Source organism: Salvelinus alpinus, chromosome 20 (assembly GCF_045679555.1).
Source record: "Salvelinus alpinus chromosome 20, SLU_Salpinus.1, whole genome shotgun sequence".
Lineage (NCBI taxonomy): Eukaryota > Metazoa > Chordata > Actinopteri > Salmoniformes > Salmonidae > Salvelinus > Salvelinus alpinus.
In genome coordinates this window covers 49,494,867-49,513,770 of record NC_092105.1, presented here as the reverse complement: position 1 = coordinate 49,513,770, position 18,904 = coordinate 49,494,867, and the positions used below count along the sequence as shown (strand labels likewise).

Below are 18,904 nucleotides of genomic sequence, written 5' to 3'. Positions count from 1 at the left end.
AGCCAGAGTCTCCCTACTGTCCGGAGCAGCCAGAGTCTCCCTCCTGTCTGGGGCCCGCTGCGAGGGTCCCCGGTCCGGGGTCGGCGGTAAGGGTCCCCGCTCTAGATGCACCACCTAAGTGGGCCAAGACTAAGGTGGAGCGGGGTCCACGTCCCGCACCAGAGCCGCCACCGCGGTGAAATGCCCACCCAGACCCTCCCCTATAGGTTCAGGTTTTGCGGCCGGAGTCCGCACCTTTGGGTGGGTGGGTGGGGTGGGGGGATACTGTCACGCCCTGACCTTAGAGATCCTTTTTATGTCTCTATTTTGGTTGGTCAGGGCGTGAATTTGGGTGGGCATTCTATGGCTGTTGTTCTATGTTTTGTCTTTCTATGTGTTTGGCCTGGTATGGTTCCCAATCAGAGGCAGCTGTCTATCGTTAACCATACTTAGGTAGCCTGTTCCCTGTGTTTGTGGGTAGTTGTTTTCTGATTTGTGTGTATACCTTGCAGAACTGTTTGTTTGTCGTTTTGTTGGTTTTTGTTCAAGTGTTTCGTATTTATTAAAAGTAATATGGACACTTACCACGCTGCACCTTGGTCCTCTTCTCCTTTTCCCGACAACGTTCGTTACATAGTATAAATAAATTCATCAAAATAACGTTTTTTAATGAAAATACAGTGTATGTCAATCATTATTTAAACCCGTTGTAAAAAAGTGGCTTTGTCTCAGGCCTAACAACACCCATGCGAATATATCCTCCAAACACCGGCTTCTCGAGCAATATCACATAAATAGTACGCCTAATTTCAGTTTATGTAGCAAACAAGCAAGTATAGTGTAGAGAATCATTGAACCATCTAAATCACTGTGAAATATATTTTCCATAACCAGAAAGATTAGATTTTCAGCTGTTTGAAGCTGGTGCAGAAGACTGAAAGTAAAAGACGCGAAAATGAAATTTAAGAACGGGAAGCATAGAAAAAGTGCACATAAAACAGATATATCCCCTCTTAGACTTGCTTTCAATGAGAATGACAGATCTATAACTTACATTTCTATGTTGTTGTTTTTAACCCATTTTCTCCCCAATTTCGTGGTATCCAATTGGTTGTAACAGTCTTGTCCCAGCACTGCAACTCCCGTACGGACTCGGGAGAGGCAAAGGTTGAGAGCCGTGTGTCCTCCAAAACACAACCCAGCCAAGCCTCACTGCCTCTTGGCACAATGCCCACTTAACCCGGAACCCTGCCGCACCAATGTGTCGGAGGAAACACCATACACCTGGTGACCATGTCAGCGTGCATTGCTTCCGGCCCACCACAGGAGTTGCTAGTGTGCGATGGGACAAGAACATCCCTTTAAACCCCCTGTGCTCCTTTGAGACCCCTCTTTCAAAGTCACTGAGATCTCTTCTTTTATCCATGGTACTTGGCGAAAATGGTCAATATCAGGGGATATCTTTATCTATATTTTTCCAGATAACTGACATTTTATTAGATATAAGGAGTAGACATGCTCCAGATACACATGTCCTTCATTTCATATATGGAGCTAGGATATTCTCCGTAATTGGAAGGTTTCTACATGCATCCAATTCAGACCTCAGATATCTCCCTGCCGTATGAGTCCAGGGAGATATCTTGGGTGAGATAAGTTCAAGACATGCACCAAATGCGCGTGCACCCGCTTACATATTTGTAGAATAACTCCAGAAAGCTGACCTGCCAGTCCATCTGCAAATCTGTGGGTCAAAACCACCAGAAATATGCAATAAAATGAATGAATTAACTCAGGAAACACATCTGTGTGGAAGCACCTGTTTTCAATATACTTTGTATCCCTCATTTACCTTAGTGTTTCCTTTATTTTGGCAGTTACCTGTAGGTTAACAGTTTCTGTCTACTGATTTCACTAAGTCTAGATCAATCAATAGCCATTGGCACACGGCACAATGACTTCACGGTTGGTGTTGGCTGACTTTCATTTGGGTCCCGGTCTCTGATTGCAATTCAGTCATTCAGTTGAAGCTCTGTTCCTGCTTTTGGAGAGTACAATTGATATATAGTGCCTTCTGAAAGTATTCACACCCCTCGACTTATTCCACGTTTTGTTATGTTTCAGCTTATATGTTTTTTCTCATCCATCTACACACAATACCCCATAATGACAAAGTGAAAACATGTTTTTTGAATGTATTGAACATGAAATACTGGTGTCTTATTTACACAAGTATTCACAACCTTGAGTCAATACTTTGTAGATGCAGCTGTGAGTCTTTCTGGGTAAAGTTGGCTACAAGCTCCCCTCTGTTGATCTGCGTGCGTGTGTGTACGTGGGTGGAGTTGTTTTTTGTTTTGGGCAGCGGACTCTTTTTGTTGCGTTTCACTCAGAGAAGACATCCGCCTTGTTTAGTGTATATCCACTAGGGGGTTTGCGGGGTCAGAGTAGCTAACCAAACATGCGCAGCTGAGGCACTCTTTTTGACTCCAGCTAGTGACGATGTTTGAACTTCCGGATACGGTGTTACATATCTGTTTACAAATGCTAGCTAAATGTCAGGCTAGTCTGGTGTTCAATGTTTTACAACACTACATTTTAGCCACAGAAGCAAACATGTCACTTTTTGAATTGCAATTGCTAGAGATTGAACAGCAAGAGCTTAAACTGCTTTTACTACTCAGGAGAAGAAAAAAAAGACAGACAGCGGCAAGTTCATCCACTGAAAACTACAAGAGGGGATGATGGAGAATACACAACCTATGCAAAGCATTGACGAGAAAATACATTTTCAATACTTTCGGGTGTCGGTTGCCAGATTTGACGACTTGCTTCAGCGACTTGCCCCCCACATCTCCCATGAGAGAACTCACCACTTGCCCGTAAGTGCTGCAGAAAGCCTGTCTGTGACCCCTTGGTTTTTGGCGAGATGCAGCACAGCAAAGTATCACTGCGAGTTACAAGCTAGTTTGTGCCATCGCCAGGCTATCTGGCATGTCCTGACGGAAGATTTTATTGATAAATCCCATAAATGTAATACCAATGGAAGCGCTTATTTTATTCAAAGGTACTTCATGACGCCAAGATGATCTACAACTACCGCCACTCAAGAGCCAGAAGAATTTTTGAGAACTGCTTTGGGATCCTTGCTGCAAGAATGGGGGATCCTGGGACGAGCCCTTGAGGTTGTCCCAGAGAAAGCTGAGACCATTGGGAAGGCCTGCGTGGCCCTCCAATTACATTTGCACCAGACACTGAAAACACAGACAGTGGGGACCTACTTCCAGCAGAGTGGAGACAGGTGGTACATGGGTGGTCCAGATTCCTTTGATGGCTCCCGAGTGGCGCAGCGGTCTAAGGCACTGCATCTCAGTGCAAGAGGTGTCCCTGCAGTCCCTGGTTTGAATCCAGGCTGCATCACATCTGGCCATGAATGGGAGTCCCATAGGGCAGTGCACAATTGGCCGTCATAAGAATTTGTTCTTAACTGACTTGCCTGGTTAATAAAAAAAATATAAAGAAAGTCTACAGACAGGGCAACCAGAGTTGCTATAGATGTGCGCAACAACCTCATAGACTACTTCCTCACCAGCAGGTGTCTTTCGAGGACGTTGCTATCACACGTGGCACCCTACAGTAAATGTTGGAGTGTGGTTTGGAAAAAATGTGCACACATATGTTCTCTTCTTCTTGTTGATGACTGTCTATATGTCATGTTGCGAGCTACATACTTGGTTTTGCAGCTTGGAATGTGCTGTTTTGCTTATTCATGCTTTACAAATCACAGTAATGGGTGCTATAATGACAGTCACTTCATCCTTGTGTTGTTTTAGTTTTTCACATTTTTGGGAGGCTAGACCATCAAACCTAACCTTGTGTTATGTGTAGTGGCATTTCAATGAGGACTTTCCTGCTATGGTAAATGGGTTAGAATGTCTGTCCAGCTCTAGACAATAAAGCTAGACTCTTGAGACAGTAACCTCATCTACACAACACAAGGTTGTACATGGTCATGTGTAGTGGCCTTTCAATGGAGACTTTCCTGCTTTGGTACATGGGTGAGTGTCCAGCTGTAGACAATAAGGACAGACCCCCAAGACCTTAATCTATATAGGTCATGAACAAAAAAAAAAAAAAAGGCATAGGTTAAATACTGAGATTACAGACTAGTACTAAAACACTTGAAGTAGGCATTCTAGAGTTAAGTCAACAAGTTACTATATCATGGTGTTTACTTGATAGCTACGCTCCGTCTTTTGCCTTGCAAAAGTATTCAACCCCTTGGCATTTTTCCTATTTTGCTGCATTGCAACCTGTAATTTAAATGGATTTTCATTTATAGTCCAAAATTGGTGAAGTGAAATGAAAAAAATAACTTGTTTAAAAAATGTCAAAATAAAAAACGGAACAGTGGTGCATGTAAATGTCTTCACCCCATTTGCCTTGAAGCCCCTAAATAAGATCTGGTGCAACCAATTACCTTCAGAAGTCATATAATTAGTTAAATAAAGTCCACCTGTGTGCAATCTAAGTGTCACATGATCTCAGAATATATATACCTGTTCTGAAAGGCCCCAGAGTCTGCAACACCACTAAGCAAGGGGCACCACCAAGCAAGCGGCAATATGAAGACCAAGGAGCTCTCCAAACAGGTCAGGGACACCAAAACTCACGGACCAGGAAAGGAGGGCATTAATCAGGGAGGCAACAAAGATACCCAAGATAACCCTGAAGGAGCTGCAAAGCTCCACAGCGGAGATTGGAGTATCTGTCCATAGGACAACTTTAGCCGTACACTCCACAGAGCTTGGATTTCCGGAAGAGTGTCCAGAAAAAAGCAATTGTTAAAGAAAAAAATAAGCAAACACGTTTAGTGTTCGCCAAAAGGCATGTGGGAGACTCCCCAAACATATGAAAGAAGGTACTCTGGTCAGATGAGACTAGACTTGAGCATTTTGGCCATCAAGGAAAACGCAATGTCTGGCGCACACCCAAAACCTCTCATCACCCTGAGAACAACATTCCCACAGTGAAGCATGGTGGTGGCAGCATCATGTTGTGGGGATGTTGATGGCACTAAATACCTGGAAATTCTTGAGGGAAACCTGTTTCGGTCTTCCAGAGATTTGAGACTGGGACGGAGGTTCACCTTAAGCATACTGCTAAAACAATACTCGAGTGGTTTAAGGGGAAACATTTAAAGGTCTTGGAATGGCCTAGTCAAAACCCAGACCTCAACTCAATTGAGAATCTGTGGTATGACTTATATATTGCTGTACACCAGCGGAACCCATCCAACTTGAAGGAGCAGTTTTGCCTTGAAAAAATCCCAGTGGCTAGATGTGCCAATCTTATAGAGACATACCCCAAGAGACTTGCAGCTGTAATTGCTGCTAAAGGTGGCTCTACAAAGTATTGACTTTGGGGAGTTTTTTTTTGTCTTATTTCTTGTTTGTATCACAATATTAAATATTTTGCATCTTCAAAGTGGTAGGCATGTTGTGTAAATTAAATGATACAAACCCCCCTAAAAATCTATTTTTATTCCAGGTTGTAAGGCAACAAAATAGGGAAAATGCCAAGGGGGTGAATACTTTCGCAAGTCACTGTACAAGTTTACTGATTGACTGATTCAAAACCGAAATATATTCTTCCAAAAGTACAAATAACCAGACAAATACATTTGCAGACCTTTTCATATATTTATTTACTATTATAAGAAGAAAATAGTGCAATGTAAAACATAGGTGAAAAGTGTGATGAAAGGGGAAATAAGAGAAATAACTGAGTAAACACCAGTAACATGTGAATGAGGAAATACAGTAAGTATAAAAACATGCAACCCCCCCAGTAAATTACTCACCTGCCTAACATATGAATTTGAAGAAAAAACACACAATTACAGCTTTTGGGGTGAGACAAAAAGGAATAAGCACCATCCATGTTACCATTACGTCGTAGACGGCCTTTGCTGGACACTGCTGCTGTTTCTGTAACTCATGCTGCCGTTTCTTTTAAGTCATCCACCCGCTGCATAATGTCAGTGTCCAAAGGATCCGCAGCTGTCTTCCTCTTCCGGCCATTGGATCTGGCTCGGGGAGATTGGTTGGAGGTTGATGGAGTTGCAGGGCAGAGAGCAAGGGTGCATCTGGATGGTGGGTTGGGTGTTGGTGAGAAGGGCCAGGGCGTTGGGGAGAGGGGCCGGAGAGGTGAAGATCCAGGCCGGGGAGATGATGAATCAAGGGGCAATGAATCACCTGTAGATGGGCCCTCAGGGCTCAGCTCCGTCTCTGGACTATCCAAATCATCACCCCCCTCCAACACCTACAAGCATATGGTGAATACATTAGAATACAATGCAGGCAATCTTAAAACATCTAAATGGGCTCCATTGAGTTAAAATATTTACCCAAAATAACTGATTTCATAAGCATCTCAATCTAATTAACACACACAACACAATGTCTGTTCAGATGTTTGAACTAGCCCTGTTAATCATTATGATGACAACACAGGCACTGAATATTTCCCACTCACAATTTCTCCCATCCAGAAAGGAGCTGATAACACATGTTCTAACTAGCTCTGCTGAAACATAAGATCACAAACACACACTGTACAAAAGGACTTAGCAGCATAATGGGTACATACCGTATCTGACAATGTCTCACAATAACACAAAGCCATTCCAGTTGTCTGACAATCGGTGGGACACATCATCTTCTTCACCCCTTTCAGATTGTACATACCGGTCCCAAATCTTTCTCAATGTTTCTTTGATATCAGTACCGGTGTTCAAATTTTGTGATATCTCCCTCCAGCAGTTTGCTTGCTTGTCCGAATACAACAGCATCGAAGGGTTGTAAAGGTTCTCATATTGTCGTATAGCTCGCACAGACGTTTCTCAAAACTGGGAGAGACATAATTGCGTTTAACAAATCTCTAAATAAAAAGCACAAAAAGGAAGCCTGCAAGTAGTAGAAGTGAAGTATTAGAACATCCATCTCTACCAGTAGAGATACTGGAAAATATGTGATGTAAATACAGAGGCGGGAGTTCAGTTGCAAAGCTCACTCAATACTGCCCCTCAGTCGGTATCGATGACATTGCGCATTACAAGGAGCCACCCCTTTTGTGAGGTAAAACGAAATTGCAACACTGCGCTACACTCCGTCGGCCCTGTTTGCGTATTGTCTGTAGAACCCTTAAGTCTCTAAGAGCTTTGCACACCTTGATTGTGCAACATTTGCCATAATTATTTTCAAAATTCTTCAAACTCTTATCAAATTGGTTGTTGATCATTGCTAGACAACCATTTTCAAGTCTTACCATATATTTTCAACTAGATTTAAGTTAAAACTGTAACTCGAGTACTCAGGAACATTCACTGTCTTATTGGTAAGCAACTTCAGTGTAGGTTTGGCCTTGTGTTTTAGGTTATTGTCCTGCTGAAAGGTGAATTCATTTCCCAGTGTCTGGTGGAAAGCAGACTGAACCAGGTTTTCCTCTAGGATTTTGCCTGTGCTTAACTCCATTCATACATGTTTTATCCTGAAAAAATCCCCAGTCCTTAACAATTACAAGTATACCCATAACATGATTCAGCCACCACTATGTTTGAAAATATGGAGAGTGGTACTCAGTAATGTGTTGTATTGGATTTGCCCTAAACATAACACTTTGTATTCAGGACAAAAAGTGAATTGATTTGCCACGTATTTTGCAGTATCACTTAAGTGCCTTGTTGCAAGCAGGATGCATGTTTTGGAATATTTGTATTATTTACAGGTTTCTTTCTTTTGCCTCTGTCAATTAGGTTAGTATTGTGGAGTAACTACAATGTTCTTGATCTAAAATAAATGTTTGATTTGTTCGATAAAGTTCATAATTTATGTCCAAATATAATTCCTTGTTGTTAGCGCGTTCAGCCCAGTAATCCAAATTCATGACGCACAAGCAGACGAAAAGTCAAAAAGTTCCGTTACAGTCCGTAAAAATGAAGTATAGAATCAATCTTTAGGATGTTTTTATCATAAATCTTCAATAATGTTCCAACCGGAGAATTCCTTTGTCTTCAGAAATGCAATGGAACTCAAGCTAACTCTCACGTGAACGCGCATGGTCAGCGCATGGTCAGCTCATGGCAGACCTTACTCAATCCCCTCTCATTCCCCCTCCTTTATAGTAGAAGCATCAAACAAAGTTCTAAAGACTGTTGACATCTAATGGACGCCGTAGGAAGTGCAAAATGACCCCATAGACACTGTGTATTCGATAGGCCAAGAGTTCAAAAACTACAAACCTCAGATTTCCCACTTCCTGGTTGGATTTTTCTGAGGTTTTCGCCTGCCATATGAGTTCTGTTATACTCAGACATCATTCAAACAGTTTTAGAAACTTCAGAGTGTTTTCTATCCAAATCGACTAATAATATGCATATATTAGCAACTGGGACTGAGTAGCAGGTAGTTTACTCTGGGCACGCTTTTCATCCAAACGTGAATATTCTGCCCCCTAGCCCAAACAGGTTAATGTTTGCCTTTTTTTTCATCTACCAATAGGTGTCCTTCTTTGCGATGCATTGGAAAATCTCCCTGGTCTTTGTGGTTGAATCTGTGTTTGAAATTCACTGCTCGACTGAGGGACCTTACAATTATCTGTATGTGTGGGATACAGAGATGCGTTAGTCATTTAGAAATCATCTTAAGCACTATTAGATCACACAGAGTGAGTAAATGCAAATGATCATGTGAGTTGTTAAGCTAGATTTTACTCCTGAACTTTAGGTTTGTTATAACAAAGGCGTTGCATACGTGACTCAAGACATTTTACCTTTTCGTTTTTTATTAATTTGTAAACATTTCGGGAAAAACATAATTCCTCTTTGACATTATGGGGTATTGTGTGTTGGCCAGAGACGACAAAATCTAAATTTAATAAGGCTGCAACACAACAAAACGTGGAAAAAGTCAAGGGGTGTGAATACTTTATGTAGGCACTGTACATATAGGAGCTGTGTGTGTCCATTCTTTCAAACGTTGATTTTGTTTGAAATCTATTTTCTTCAATGTCAAGTTAAGGTAATACCGTCGTGAATTTGTAAACGTATCAAAGAACAAAAGAAAGAACAAATGAATGTCTATTATATTTTCCCAAGTTAAAGCACCAAAGTGACAACTCCATCACTGAAAGTAGTTTGTCCTCTGCAGTTCAGTGAAAATATTATGAGAAGCTGAAGAAAGAAAGAGATGGAGAGAGGGGGACAGAGAGAGGGATGAATGACGGACAGCTTTGACATGCCAGAGCACTTGGACAATTACTACCAATTTCTGCCAGTCACCACATCTGACACAACACCAACATGGGGTGCGCAATTTTACACAATTCTGCCAGGCATGGGTCACTTTAAAGGAACATAGGGAAACCCATTTCAGCTTGTCTTTCAAGACCAATCATCCAAATTGCCCCCCCTGCCTCCTCTTCCTTACAAAAAATAAAGTGCAGTTTAGAGTTTCACATGTGAAAATCACATTTTCATATGTGAAACGGCTGTTTTCACATGTGAAACCATATTTGAATTAAAGGAGTAGTTCACTATTTTACAGCTTGATGTTAGATGTTAGATGGTTCCTCATCCTGAAAGTAGTCTATGGACCAGGAGAAACTGTAATCCATGGTTCAGTCTTCATGAAGTGCTTTGAGAGGCTAGTTAAGGATCAAATTACCTCTCCCTTACCTGACACCCTAGACCCACTTCAATGTGTTTACCGCTCCAATAGATCCACAGACAATGCAATCACCATCACACTGCACACTGCCCTATCCCATATGGACAAGAGGAATACCTACTGTACATCAGAATGCTGTTCATTGACTATAGTACCCTCCGAGCTGATCATTCATCTCGGGGCCCTGGGTCTGAACCCCTGTCTATTTCCTGACAGGCCGACCCCAGGTGATGATGGTAGGAAACAACACCTCCACTTCGCTGATCCTCAAAACAGGGGCCCCACAAGGGTGCGTACTCAGCCCCCTCCTGTACTCCCTGTTCACCCATGACTGTGTTGCCACAAACGCCTCCAACTCAACCATCAAGTTTGCAGACGACACAACAGTAGTAGGCCTGATTATCAACAATGATGAGACAGCCTACAAGGAGGAGTTGAGGGCCCTGGCGGAGTGGTGCCAGGAAAATAACCTCTCCCTCAACGTCAACAAAACAATGGAGCTAATCGTGGGACTTCGGGAAACAGCAGAGGGAGCACGCCCCATCCACATCGACGGGATCGCAGTGGAGAAGGTGAGAAAGGTTAAAGTTCAAACGTGAAATGGTCCACCCAAACAGACAGTGTGGTGAAGAAGGTGCAACAGCCTTCTCCACCACTTGCCACTTTAATAATATAACAATAGCCACTTTAATAATGTTTACATACTGCCTTACTCATCTCATATGTATATACTGTATTTTATTCTACTATATTTAAGTCAATGCCACTCCGACATTGCTTGTCCTAATAGTTATATATTTCTTTATTCCTGTCTTTAACTTTTTTAGATTAGTGTATTGTTGTGAATTATTAGATACTACTGCACTGTTGGTGCTAGGAACACAAGCATTTCGCTACACCCGCAATTACATCTGCTAAATATGTGTATGTGACCAATAGGATTTGATTTAAACAGCCATAACAAACTTCAGCTAACTTTAGCCACTGCTAGCTAAAAATACACTTTTTTTTTTAAATGTGGTTTGTTCATACGAAAACCACACATTTTCTCACATTATTCCTGTTTTATTTTTTGTAAGGGCTGCTACATCCCCCTCTCCTCTCTTTTCCTCCACATAGCAGACAATGGCTGGAATAGAAAGGTAGAGAGTGACGGAAAAAAGAGTGAGACATAGAGAGAAAGAATTAAGGAGAGAGAGAGAGAGAGAAGAGATCTTTGAAGTGCAGCTGTCCATCTGTCAACATTTTCCCAGGTTGGGAGTGATGGGGTAAAATGGTGTAGGAAGCGACCACAGATGGACCTCTGCTGGTCAAAGATGGGATGGGGTGGTGTGAGGTGGGGTGGGGTGGGGTGGGGTGGCGGGGCAATGGGTAGGTGGGGTGGAGGGAGTAAGTGAGGTGGGTGGGTGGGGGCAAGAGAATGGTCTGTCGAGGGTGGAGAGAGGTGGGTAGAGTAGAGTTAAAGGTTGGGATGGATGGGGAAGATGGGCATCAATTTTGGAAAATGCGTTTGATGAACTGTAGGAGCAGACAAACAGGTAGTCTGTTCTTCACCCAACGATCGTATTATGTTCTCACAGAACATGTATTACCTCTATTTGAGAGGGGTTGAGACACTGTGTCATACATTGTATAAGGGCACAAGGCGAGACCCAGATGCAGACACGGGAGGCAGATTGTTTGAGTCTTTGATATTTATTAATAATCCAAAAGGGGTAGGCAAGAGAGTGGTTGTGGACAGGCAAAAGGTCAAAACCAGTTCAGAGTCCAGGAGGTACAGTGTGGCAGGCAGGCTCGAGGTCAGGGCAGGCAGAATGGTCAGGCAGGCGGGTACGGAGTCCAGAAACAGGCAAAGGTCAAAACCGGGAGGACTAGAAAAAGAGAATAGAAAAGGCAGGAGCACGGGAAAAACACGCTGGTTGACTTTGAACATACAAGACGAACTGGCACAGACCAACAAAACACAGGTTTAAATACCCAGGGGATAATGGTGAAGATGGGTGATACCTGGAGGGGGTGGAGACAAACACAAGGACATGTGAAACAGATCAGGGTATGACACATCGCTGTAATTAGGTTGTCATTATTTGCCCATGCTAGAGTGGACTGAGGTAACCACGTCCTAACCACAAATTATATTTTGACCACTAATCACTAACCTTATTAACCCTAACCCTAGCCTGAAATTAAGAACAAACAACTATTGCACAGGACTTGCTCATCAGTTCTGATTCCCTCTAACGGGGGAATTGAAGAAACCATTCGCCAGATGTGAGAGCCAGTAGCTTGTCTCCTCACAATAGATTGTGATATGTGCGTTCTTGTCCAGGTTAATCTGAAGTGAGTGTGGATAGCAGGGAAAATCAAAACCATCCTTATTGGCTGACATCCCTGGTTAGCTGTATGATTGCACAGTGACCACGCCAGTTCTAACGGACCTGGGCCTCCTGCTGATGAGAAAATTCAGTTTGAGACAGACTCCTTAGAGATCTGAGTTGAGAAACACATACCCGCCTGTACGTACCGCACGCACGCACACACGCACGCACGCACGCACGCACGCACGCACGCACGCACGCACGCACGCACGCACGCACGCACACACACACACACACAGGTAGAGCTCAAACACATGACTGTCAATTGTGCAACATCTGATGATGTGTCTCTCTGATGTGACAGAGAGGACCAGGTTTGTAGACAGTTGCTGTTTGACAACTGTTGTCTAGATACACATTGGAAAAGCTCAATAATTAAATTAAACCAACTCTGTTGTTGTTGTTGTTTTTATTATTCCGTCTGGGTTTCTTTGATGGATAAATTAGTATGTCTAATCGTTAGAGTAATTCGGGGGATCATTTTTTGGTTCCTCAAAGCGTTTCCGCCAAACAGCTGAAAGAGAAAGGTAAGATCCCTCACACACATGAAAGTCATTTTGCTGCACTTAACTTTCTATAAACAATTAGGGCATGCCATAACGTGGTCTTCATTTGCGACTTTGCGACATTTGTGACTGAAACATATTTATCCTTCACTTGTGTGCCTGCCGAACAATTATTAACCATCTTCATCTGCTAGATACACTTTGTGAATTTTACATTTATCCCTTGTCATTACCATAACTACATTATCAAAGATACAAGGAGCCTTCAACGTTGCTAAGGGGGATGTCTCTTAGATCTATTGTCATGAAAGTGGGTATCAGTCACCATTTAAAATTCACAAGCCATCCAACCCTAATGAGTGTATACTGTATGCATGTCTGAGTGTACCGTATGTAAATGCATCCGTGTAAGTGATCGTTAGGGGGGTTGTGTGTGTGTGTGTGTGTGCGTGTGTGTGTGTGTGTGTGTGTGCATGCGAGTGTCTGTGTGTGCAGGCACAGACACATCTATGTGTATAAAATAATGATCTTAATTTCCCCACCTCCGTTGCACCAATGTCTTCATTTATCTAGTTGGTCTGATTCCTCTTCTAGTAAGTAGCCACTTTCCCCTGATTGGAATGCCATGTTTTCCTGTTCTGGCAGAGGCTATTAGGTCTGCATATAATGTACCTAGCATATGATAAAAGAAAGTGTAAAACATTTACATAATGCTTGGATGAGCGGGGAGAGAGTGTGCAGTTCACTCGCATGAGTTTGATTCATTAGTCAGAGGAGTTTGATGGACATCCAGGATGAGGTAGAGTCATTTGCATTCCCTTCTAGCAGTTCTTCTCTCTTTCTCTCTCTCTCTCTGTGCACTGTGATGTCCTGTGAAGTGTAGAAATGAGGCATGGCTGTGTGTTGGCCTTCCTGCATCGCCGGCGATTTAACAGACTGTAATTATGTTCTGCCAGAGACAAGATCAGTCTGAAGAACAAAGTGTGAAGGAAAACATTGGTACGACTACTGGGAGGATTTGTAAAAAAAAAATGTCCAAGAGACACAAATATACAAAAACACAAATGAAAACAAAAACACACACACAAACTAGCTCTCTCTGTCTCAGACATAAACATTCGCACACGCACACACACGTACACCATCTGACAATCATACAGCAACACAACAAGTTTGTGTCTATCCCTGGTGGCAGTAAATTGGATGGTTGCACATCCATATTTTAATATGCTAATAACCCTATTATGGGTACAGGTATCCTGCTGAACAGCTCATGTGAAAGTGATTGGAGAGAAACATGCAGACTGAACTGATTTTAAGGGTCTCTATCATGTTACAGCTAACACGGACACATTCAGAATGGGCTGTTGTACTAATGGGGAGATAACACACACCACCCATCATGAGGTGTCCTCTATGTGTGTTTTAAGGAACACAACATTGGGTCTGCAGCTATGGGAATAAACTGGAAGACTTGCAAAGAGACATCTGGGATCTAATGGAGAATGTATTAAACGTATTGAGCACACAGACAATAGTTGTCAGTGGGGAAAGCGAAAAACAAAAATGAAACACCTGAATAAACTCATAAACACCACACATAAGTGTTCATCACAATTACTTTCAGTGTCTAGGCCATACAAGGAATGGTTACCCCATCTTTAACCTTCTTCACCCCCCCCCACCTCTTTCTTTATCTCGCTCTCACTCTCTCATTCTTTACCTCTCTCTTAGTTTTCCCCATACTGATTACCATACTGCCTGGTGATGCTGAATTTTAATTGGGGAGGCTCACCTATCATTTTACCCATGTGATAGTAATTATTTACAAATATATTAGTGTCCAAGTGAAATAAAGGATGTTTTATTAGGGTTTATGTAAGGGATGATATGGAGAGTGTGGAGAGGTCTTGATTTGGAAAACGCTTATTACAGTAACTCGATCAGGTTATTACACATCCGTCTAGGTCGTACAGGAACCCTGGCCTGCAGTCAGTAATAACCATATCAGATGACATGTCATGAGCATCTTTGTTTCGTATTTGGGGGACCTGTGGCCTGACCTGACAGGTCTGGCAGTTAGTGAATGTGATTAGCGAGACCGAAACAATGGAGCTACGATGCTAGCATAGCTGTTGGCTGTTACTGTACTCAATAATGACAGGAACAAACCCCATTCTCCTCCATTATATTTCTTAATTTGGCAAATCTTCACGCAATTGACTCAGGTCTGCTCTCGTTTGGGTGGAAGTGCAGGTTAACAGAGAGGGCCTGTGATTGCAGGAGATGGGAGGAGGCCGCTCGCAGGGGAAGCGGAGAGATGGATTGCACAGGAAGTAAAATTATTGTTTGTGCATAAGGAGCTGCGGTAAAGTGTTTCCTGTCCTGTACAACTTGAAAATGTAAAACTACTCTGTCCGACAGAAACGAAGAGAGACTCATATGAGAACATAACTTTTTTAAATGCTTGAAAAATGTGTTAAATGAAGATCTTAAAATTAATGGTCGTAGCTAGTAGTTTTGGAACGGCCATTCTGGAGGAAATCTTTAGACATGAACGTAAGCTCCATATACAGTAAATGACAGGTTTGCACAAAGTGTGCACCAGTTTTCACTTGCTTTTACTCAAGGGAAATACTGTAAACAAAGCAGGCAGAATAAAAAGGTGAATAAAAAGCTAAAACTGTTAAACTCTGAGCGGTTGTTTTTGGCCCTGTACAGGGCCCGGCAAGTTTGGGGGGTACCCCACAAAACAAGAAACAATAAGTGACATATCAATTGAAAGCTACAACCCTTGTCTTTTTGGACTTTGAACTCAAATCTTACTGCTGGCAAGCTTGAAAACCCATTCAGACATTTTGGCGCAGTAAGTCACTACCCAAACCAGATGTAACTGGTTTCAAGTGGCTAAGAGACGTCATGTGATCTCTTACATTGTAGCCATTTTTTTTAATGTATTTAAAAAAAATGTAAGCTGAAATGTATTGAGTCAGTAAGTATTCAACCCCTTTGTTATGGCAAGCCTAAATAAGAAGTTCTACTCAAGGAATCAGACTGACAACTTTCAGTTAGCTTTTTTTACAACCAAATCACAAAATAAAGATGTAAATGGCATATTATAGAAAGGTCCAGACACTTTTTTGCGATTTCACTTGTTTTTCACTTACCTCAACCACCACTTAATTTCCTCATTGTGCAGTGGGGGGGGGGGGGGGCTCTGAAAACATGAACAAATGCTCCTAAAACACCCAACGATGTCCTTTTAGAAACAGAAACAGTCTCAGTATAGGGATGCAGGTTTCAAGAAGTTATTCACATGAAATTGTGTCATTCCGAACTCTATCTGCAACATTTGACATTTTGTGCGACTCGAGCAGTTTCCCCTATCCAGCTGTTTTGTTCTCTGTGCAGTCTGTTGCTACAGGTAACTACCAAAATAAAGGAAATACCAAATACCAATACCAATGTTCTGGGCCGCCAGAACAGCTTCACTACACGTTGGCAATAGATTCTAAGTGTCTGAAACTTCCTGTGTGGAAGCACCTGCTTTCAATATACTTTGTAACCCTCACTTACTCCAGTGTTTCCTTTATTTTGGCAGTTACCTGTAGAATGGACAGAGGGAAAGGGGGATACCTAGTTAGTTGTACAACTGAATGCGTACAACTGAATGCATTCAACTGAAAGGGTTACTGGCCCAACACTAACCAGTAGGCTACCTGCTGCCCCTCGAGTCGCAACAAAATGGAATATAACATTGCAGATAAAGTTTAGAATGACACAATTTCAAATGTAAAGACCTGCTTCACTATACTGAGAGCTTTTCTGTTTCTAAATGGATGTATTTGGGTGTTTTTGGAGCCTTTTTGTTTTTTCAGATGAGGAAATTAGTAGCTGATTAGGGGGAAGTTTCTCAAAAACAAGTGAAATTGCAACAACAACAAAAAAGTGTCTGGACCCTTCTATAACATAGCATCTAATTCAAATGATTATTGGTACCTTCGTTTAGTGGAATAATGATAAAGTCAATGATGCAGCAATAACAAAATAGTAATGTTTTATCTACGGTACCATCTTTTCATGTCCATTGGTTATGACGGCAAACGACATTCTGCCTGATGAACATTCCACTTAAGAGGCACAACTCAATTTAGCACCAGACAATTCCCCAGCTCCCATTGGAAGTAATCTGGTCCGGGCTGTGCTTTTCAAATCACAATTGAATTCATCATTCACAGCCTCATCTAATATAGGTTTTTCTCTAGTCAAATCAACCCCTCATAATGCATTCATCAATGTAATATAACACAGGCAAGCCGCAAGGGACAGACAGTGAAGTAACTTAACAGGGACAATATGTTTTCATGAGCTTGTAGCACATGATGTACCTGTGACATTTATTAGCAGTAGTGCAGAATTGGGGGAGGACATAAACAGTAAACACACGCACACACACACACACAGAAACAGTGTACACAAAAGCCACACTCATGTTCACATGGGCACGCAACCCCCACCCCCCCCCACACACACACATTCTGAGGAACAAACCCACGCTAAGAGGTTGTTCATTATGTGCTGTGTGTGAAGGCTCAGTCCTACTTGCTATCCCTGTGGGTTTGGAGGCGTTACTATTCCTCTAGCGCCTCCACAATGGCTTGCTATAGGGCACTATGGCCCCTACTTCAAACAGCCAGTTTGTGCTGCTTTGATTAACAGTTACTCCATACAAGCAGCAATATCCATTTGACATAATTGGAGGAATGGAAATCATCATGAACACATTACCGAGCAATGGTGGGCGTGCGTGGATCCCTCAAAGGAAAATTATTTTGATGCTCTCCACACGTGTGTTTATTGTAAATAAGGGTACTCTTATTTACAACCAGAGAGGCCTTGGATTCACGCTAAATTGTTTTTTTCAACTTCTTATTTGTTGTGAGCTGTTTTGCATTTTAGTCACCTACAAATGCAATATATAGAAATGGAAGCACTTACGCTCATTGTTGCACATAAAAATATACATTTCCGTCGTTGTACCCTTTACACTTGTGGGAATTGGCCTATTTGGATAAGGGTAAATTGAAATGTTTCTTACAGAAGGCACATTTTCTTCACAATAGATAAACAGGCTAATTCTGTAAAGAACAACCCAGGGTATGACGCCATGTCATCTTGTAACTATACATCAAACATGATCACGATGTCAGAGCGGTATTTATTATAATCCTCAAGATCTCATCTTTCAAAATACATTGAGTCCTCTTTAATTTAAAGTGCACACAAAAAAGTTGCTGAAATAGCAGGAGGGGTGGGGGCAACTTCTTGTCGCGTGCGGTGCTCAAGTTCAGAACGGCTGTCAGTCAAAACCCATACAGCGACGTGAAGCGCAGAGCCTGAGCTCTGACGTTATTTATAACATGTTACTGTACAGTCACTGTGTTCCAATTTAGGCGCTTATCAGAGCCCAACTCTGCCATTTTCAACCCGTATACGGGTACGAGTGTAAAGGGCTACACTTGATGAACCACTACACCAGTGCAATTCACCTGTCACCTGGTTATCATGGTTACAGCATATGAGATCCCTCATACCTCTCCTGTGCTTGGAAGTGATTAGTGACACAGCGGTGTACTGTAGGGGCTATACGCATTGACAGGATAAGTGAAATGTTATCTAGTGGAAAAAACTATGGAGTGAATGAGGAGGATATAGACGGGTCAAGGGAAGAGCCTCCGTACTTATAGGGGGCATGATACCAACTAGGTACAACCACAGGTTGATTATAACTGACCATCTATTGTGGAAAGGTATTTGCCCAAAATTATTAAGTGAAGCTCTGTTGACATGTTCTAACTTTAGCTCTGATCCTGTAATAATTATTTTATTCAGAAGGAAAAATCCAAAAGTTTCCTAATCAACTTAAGTTAAAGTTCAGAGTGACATGATACTTTTTTTACTAAAGTAAAAAATTATGAAAAGTAGCACAATAAAATGACAATAATAAGGCTATATACAGAGGGTACCGATACCGAGTCAATGTGTTAGTAGGTCATTTGTACACATAGGTAGGGGTATAGTGACTACGCATAGATAATAAACAGCGAGTAGCAGCAGTGTAAAAACCTTTTGGGGTGGTTGTCAATGTAAATAGTCCGGGTGGCTATTTGAATAATTGTTCAACAGACATATGATTTTGGGGATATATGCTGTTAAGGAGCCCTTTGGTCCTAGACTTGGCGCTCCGGTACCGCTTGCCGTGCGATAGCAGAGAGAACAGTCTATGACTTGGGTGACTGGAGTCTTTGACAAT

General features: G+C 42.1%; 1 long non-coding RNA gene across 1 annotated transcript; it reads right to left on the bottom strand.

Annotated features, from left to right (window-relative positions):
- Window positions 1-5,669: 5,669 nt before the first annotated feature.
- LOC139547241 (uncharacterized) lies at window positions 5,670-7,040 on the bottom strand. Its single transcript, XR_011669373.1, has 2 exons — window positions 6,631-7,040; window positions 5,670-6,303 (listed from the first exon to the last, which is right to left on the bottom strand). It is a non-coding gene; the product is annotated as an uncharacterized lncRNA (long non-coding RNA).
- Window positions 7,041-18,904: the final 11,864 nt, after the last annotated feature.